We start from the raw sequence: 7,053 nt of genomic DNA, 5'->3' as shown, positions 1-7,053 counted from the left end.
ACCTCATGCAAGTGGCTATGCCTAATGATAAAAATCGGGGATGGGGGGCTCAAGTGAGGAGGGGCGCTCAATACCTATAGCGTAACTTTGGGTAAATCCGGCCCTGATGACAATACGTCATCAAACGAGACAAAGTACGAGTGGTCGAGAGGTAAGGATACGTCTTCTTAATGTTTTCTTATATATATTTCCTCGATTTTTTTCCTGAATTTCTCTGCCTTTGGACAGCAGGGGCGGATTTAGGGGTGGAGGGGTCACAGGGGTCATACCTCCCCCCCAAATTTTCTAAAATATTTTTAATTTTTAATAGTTTTTTATCCTTGTAAATGAGTAAAGGAAGTGTATACGCAAATGCATGGCTAAAAGTCCCAAAAGTGAGAGAAGTTTGAGTTATATCTATCACATAGTGTAGCTTTCCCTACTGTGAAAACGTCCCTCACTCCTTGGGGGGAATTCCATACCCCTCGAACCCAGGTCATGGCCCTACCCACAAATTTGATACTGAATCCGTACCTAGGTGCCACTATTAGAAAATTAATCCAATTAAATACCTCTTAGTTATTTTGCCAAACGATTTTTACCATATATCAATGGGACCAAACTGTCGCTCCTCTTGCCACAGTTGCTGGGAGGCGAAAACCTTGCTGTCACGTCGCCTCGATGAGATAAGGGCGCACACAACTATGATATTAGCGATATGAGCTTGAATGATATATCCTTTTTCTGAGAACGCTGGACATAATTATTTGAAAGAGCCGCGAGATAACTGCCATAGTGGGCGTATACCAGATGGGACCAGGAAGTCAAATTCTTCTCTCTTTCAGCCTTTGCGTGGTAGCAATAATTCACAACTCTACGGAAATCGCAAGCATGCCATGCGATCCTTTTGTTCGTGTCGCGAGCCGCGTATACTGTGGTCCATTGTTTCTGATTATAATAAGTATTTCAAAAACATAGTTGAGATTCAAATCGGAGAATATGCCATTTCACGTGATAGGATCCGTTGTTTTACAAACTTGGACATTTCGTGTCTTATCTTCCGCGGGTGATTTTCTCAGCATTTTTGTGTGCCTCTTCCGGTCGCGTATATATCCTGCCTGTGGCGTTGACCTTGCGGTCAAGAGATCAAATCCGAGCAAGGTGAGGCTCTTCTAAGGACCGTCGAAATCGGATATGGCGATTCCATTGTCCCGCGGCCTTTGCCTTTGCCGCTTGGTCCCCACGGAATTCGATGCTTGAAGGCCGGGGCGAGAGTCCTCGTGCGTTGCTCGCACAGTGGGCGGCTGGATGATTCGTATTTTTTATATGAAGAGAGAAGTATCCCTTTGCATTGTATTTCATTTAAAAAAACCTCAACAAATTTAGGGCTTTTATTGCGGTGTTTACGGAAATGGGCATCACGAGATGAACATCCATTTTTCATACTGGTCAACTAATTCTCGCTCCATTCATTAGTTTGGAAAGATGGTTACTAGAAAGATGTTTAAACTGATTTAGCAATTATTCGATTTGACAGATAACAGGAAACCCCTGAATTTGATGCAACTGACATAGCGACAACAAATTAAATATTTACTGAAAATTTGAGCAATTTTGTTTGCGATAGTGTGACTATTTTCTAAAAAACCAATGATATTTCATATGTATTAATGTTTCGTTCATGTAAAGAGGATTTGATTTTACGATTTTTGGGTCAATAGTGAAAAATTAAATTATTCAATATCCTAGATTTAAAATAAAATAACAATTGCGTTTTATGAAAATAAACGGCCATTATTTTTTAATTTTGATTTATAAGAAAGAATTAACTACCAAATATAAAAAGAGTTATGTTTAAACAGCAATAAATAAGCATATTATTAAGTTTTGAATAAAGGCCTACAAAATTAGCAAAATACCCACGGCGCTTCTGGGAATACCCACCAAAAAGCCAGTGGCACTCAAAAGTTTAAGTTGCCTTAAGGAGACATATAATTCGCTACTGAAGCGGTTCTCAACCCTTGGAGGTACGCGACCAGCGGGGGTACGCCGAAAATAATCGGTAATGGCGAACGCCAAGAACTACATATCTCAGGAAATTGTATATGTAATAAATTATATAATATGTATGCCTACATATTATATGGGGAATTTAAAACAAATTTTGTATTTATACAATTATTTATAACTAAAAAAGTCACCTACCCGTAGTGATATTATGCAATAATATGGACACGTTACATTTTTGGGGGTACAATATTAGTAATATGTATACATATAGAGGGGTACGGGGGAAAAAAGATTGGAAACCACTGCGCTACGGGAAAGAACTTAGTGCTAAGGCTTTGCCCGAAGTTCACTTGCAGTAAGAGATAGCCGTGTTTTTATATTGATATCGTTTGACTGTACGGCTCATTTACGTAAAACATGAAGTTCCTTAGGACCCCTTGTAAAAAATCATTTCTCTCAAGCTTTTGACGAAAAGAACATAGAATTGAGGAAATAGTGGAGCATTCATTGAACAAGGCCATGTAAATGAAATTGCCTGGGATAAGCATAAAAAGTATTCTTAATTAAATACCTAACTTAATGAAAATATTTTGTTTTTTTTTTCTGTCATGGTTATCGAATATATCAACCATTTTCATTTTTCGAAATGTAATTCAAAATTTCTAAGGGAACATCGCAGCCCATTGCAACTGTGTATAATATATTTTTTTGAATTTTCATTGGGGAATGTTTCAAATTTCATTCACTTTCTCTGACTGAAAAAAAAATTCGAAGGTCAACAATCAACGACTATTTTGCAAATTGGTTTGCGAAACCTAGGTCGGAATGATACGTACACTATGTGGACTTTTAGACGTGGGTATTCAATTTGTATTTATCCTTAATATTTTTAAGTTTAACTGCTTGCGAGTGCGACCCAATTTTTGAATTTCGATTACTCCACCTTACTTCTACAAATATTTTCGTTGGTTTTTCACTTCTGGCCACCATATTTATTGTACTGACTCGGCTGTATTAAGTTTTACAGTAGAAATTCCGATGCTAATTTTAAAATCTCGGAGAAATTTTAAAGATAAACACATGCGGTAGCATAAAGTTAAATGATTGCATACGTAAAAGAATTGCTGTGCTTTTTTAAGTAAGAGTTAATGGTTCCCGTTTTTTTCTTATCCAGAAATTGATTCCCTAACTTTTAAAGTGCCTGATAAGTAGTATCTTTTTGAAATATTTGAAAACTGAAACAAAATGGATTAGCAGAGCGTAGTTTCGATCTACGGACCTCTGGGTTATGGGCCCAGCACGCTTCCACTGCGCCACTCTGCTGTGATGAAAGCGATATGACTTTTTTTGAAATTATCAAAAAAATTGTGAGTGGAAACACTAATGTCAGCGTGGTTACCTTAATGCAGACTTGTCACTTATTTTTTTAATGATGATTTGTACTTACTTAACTTATCAATTACGTAAGCTTTTTTTCCAAAACGTCCTCGATTGTAATTGAGGTAATTTGGAGATACCGAGTCAATGCAAATAAAATTCGCGTTGTAAAATTTTAGGTTTTCCCGGCATATAGATTGATGAAAAATCTCACGGGATTCCCACCAGATGTGGTATTGGGTTTATTCTCCCAACGTTTCAATTGCTAAGTCTGCCATCATCTTCAGGTGTTCACATGTAATGGTACTTTTTACGGTACTTATTTATTTTATTTAAAGTACCATTACAAGTGAACCCCTGAAGACGATGGCAGACTAAGCCATTGAAACGTTGGGAGAATCAACCAAATACCACACCCGATGGGAATCCGGAGAGATTTTTAATCAAAATTCGCGTTCATAAAAAAACTGATATTTCCGAGAGTGGCGCAGAGTGCAATAGGTACGTGGATCAAAATCACCCTCTGCTCCAACATTTTCGCGAATTGCCTGTTACCAGCTTTCGTCTTGGATTTAGATCATGAAGTCTTGGCTTCAGAATTTAAGATCTTCGAAAAAGGAAATTAACTTGACCCATTGAATCACACATTGATAAAAGTACTTATATTAGTTTTGGTAATAATAATAAGATTGCTGTAAATAAAATATATTTTGACCAGAAATAATCAATTACAAAATGATGGTAAAAATTATACGATGTAAGTATTTCTTATTTATAGGTACTCGCCATTGCCTTCCATATTTGCCCGCTTTTTAAAAACTTGCATCGTGTGTTTGCTTCGTCGATGGAATCTTACAATTGATTTCAACCCACTTGCCATTTTTGGATCGGCTTGAAACTCTCAGTATGGATAATAAACAGATGACAATGCATTCCCATTCCTAGGTCTTCAGGGGTAGTGTGAGCCACCATTTTCGACAATTAGCGTTCGTAGTAATGGCTCAGAAGACTAAGATATTAGTTTGCAGCAAAAGAGAGGAGGATCAGACGAAGATTAACCTAAGAAATCATAAGCTTGAAGAGGTGAAAGAGTTTTCTTACCTGGGAAGCCGAATTACCAACGATGGACGAAGCGGGAAAGAAATAGTCAGTAGAATAGCGCAGGCGAAGAGGACTATCTACAAAAGGAATAATCTTCTTACAGTTGAGAATACAAGCATAGAAGTAAGGAAACAATTCATCAGATGCTACATAAGGAGTATGTTTCTCTATGGAAGCGGGGCTTGGACGTTGAAGTCAAGAGTGGAAGCATTCGAAATGTGGTGCGACCGAAGAATGATGAAGATAAAATGGATTGACCGTGTAAGTAATGAGGAAGTGCTAAGAAGAGTGAGAGAAAAGAGAAGCCTCCTGAAAACCTTAAGCAGAAGACGGGACAAATAAGTTGGCCACATTTTGAGGCACGACGGCCCGATGAAATCTATCGTAGAAGGACAGGTGGAAGGGAAGAAGGGCCGGGGACGGCTCCGAATGAGTAGCGTAGGACAGTTTCTAAAGGATGTAGAAGAGAAGAAATACGTCGCTATGGAAAGGTTAGCGGATAGGAGAGAGAAATGGAGAGCTGCGTCAAACCCATCTTAGGATTGTTGACTAATGATGATGATTAATGGCTCAGCTCCTTACTCACCTATCAGACTCTTCCATACTCATTTCTAAGAACACCTATCAGCACTCACATTTTATTCACCGAATGATGAAAAGCTTATGTTTTACACTTTACTGCACTTTGTGCTGTTTTGGAAAACAAACGCGTGTTTTTTTTAAAATAATTTTGAAGTAAAAACTTCTTATGGCGCGTTGACTACTTTTGTAGATTGGTAAAAGACATTGGACTCGCGAAACCGTCACCGCTACTACATATATGTATAATTATGTATATTTTGTATACTTTACAAAAGTATTTATACACAGTATACTTTATATACACAGTACTTCTGGAGGGGTACAAACCATTAGACTCGCATCACCGTCACCGTCAGCAGTCCATACTCGTGCAGGAGAGTGTACTCGGTACAAGAATAGTGAAGGTTAGTACAATATGATAGTAATCGTAAAAGTAATTTAGTAATTTCTTTTAATACGTTCAATTTGAGTAGCTTATTTGATAAAGCACTTAATTAGAAATTATTCCTTACATTCAAAAATTCTCGCGTTATTCCAAGTTTTCACTTTTGTCGGCACTCCCGGAGTGCAGCTTTTTTATTTCAGTTTCATTTATGAGAGGGGATATTAATCTTCGTCTAATGCATTTTTTCTCTCTAAGCTATAATGTATCTCGGCCGTCGAGGCACTACTACCTTCCCGTTTTCGCGCTTCATTTTATTATGTCCGGTTGTCGCGAGTCGCAGTTTCCTTGAAAGGTATCGAAGAACGTCCTTGCGGTCTGACCAGTTTTCTCGTGCCAGACACTACGGGGAGTGGGTCATTGCGATGTCAAGGGTTTTGAGCTGAATGGTATCGCATGCTCTTGGATTAAATTATACGGTCGGAGGAAGTAGTGTTAGGTTTCACCACGATAATAATTTGATTATTGCCGCATGAAATCGACAACAAAATGACACAATGTGTTGAAAAAACGGTCGGCTGTTAAGTGTTGAATTAAAAAGTGTGGAAATTACCATTGGTGTTCTTCATCATTGATTATCGATTTGAAAATGCGAAGAACGCATTTTCAACCTGATAATTAGACCTATTTAGTAGGAAGCGTTGCGCTTAATTTTTTAAAGTGTTTTCCTCAAACGCTGGGCTTCTTTAGAAACATAAAAACTTGGCAAAGTTGGCGTGACTTGAATAAAAAAAATTGACATAAGCCCCTTAAAATTTAGAGCCATTTTTTATTTTAAATAATCTATTGAGATGAGATTTATTGAAAGAGAAGTTTAATGCGGAAGTGGTTATATGGTTTAATACGTAGAAGTTGGAGGCAGATTGGAATTTTTTCCAATTGCCGGTGAAGGGCAATATCCGCGGATATTTGGATCCGAGGTATCCGATCCGACTATCCCTAAGCATTAGGCATCTTCTGAAGATACCCTGAGGATGAACAGCAAGCCGGTGCTCGAAACGTCGGGAGACATGGAGAACATTGCCGGTGTAATTGACCCACATCTCGTGATCTAAAAAAATATATATATATTGGAATTTTTGGGATTATGATGGTGAGAGGTACAGCGATGAATTTGGAATCAGAGTCATCTGGAGACTCCAAGAATTCTGCACAAAGAGAAAGTTATTTTTTCAAAAGTGTACAAAGTGCAATGTCCACTTGTGTTTGAGTAAGAATTCCAGATGTTTCATTAAATTTCATAAAAAATAACTCGGTTTATTGTTATTTATACGAAACATCTACGGAAATTCATGAAATATTTCCCCATTCATTTTTATGTTTTGCTGAAATGATTATTATCAGAGAGGTGAGGTATGGCCTGATCAGAGAGGCGAGTATAACGCAGTGCGTTGAAACCATGGTAGTGATCTAATAAATATTTCATGCGGAAAAGCATAGTTTAATTTTCATTCAACATGAATAAATTCCATAAAGTAACGCCTCAAACCATCAAATTCAGGTAGAGCCAAGTTTGTAAAGATGTTCGGGGATAGAGAAAAGGCATGTTCACGCAGAAAAAA

At 37.7% G+C, this 7,053-nt stretch overlaps 1 non-coding gene across 1 annotated transcript; it reads right to left on the bottom strand.

The window, feature by feature from the left end:
* Positions 1-3,240: 3,240 nt before the first annotated feature.
* On the bottom strand, positions 3,241-3,312 carry Trnam-cau. The gene has a single exon. It is a non-coding gene; the product is annotated as a tRNA-Met (tRNA).
* Positions 3,313-7,053: the final 3,741 nt, after the last annotated feature.

The sequence above is a fragment of the Ischnura elegans genome, chromosome 8, assembly GCF_921293095.1.
Source record: "Ischnura elegans chromosome 8, ioIscEleg1.1, whole genome shotgun sequence".
Classification (NCBI taxonomy): Eukaryota; Metazoa; Arthropoda; class Insecta; order Odonata; family Coenagrionidae; genus Ischnura; species Ischnura elegans.
This window is presented reverse-complemented; position numbering and strand designations above follow the sequence as displayed.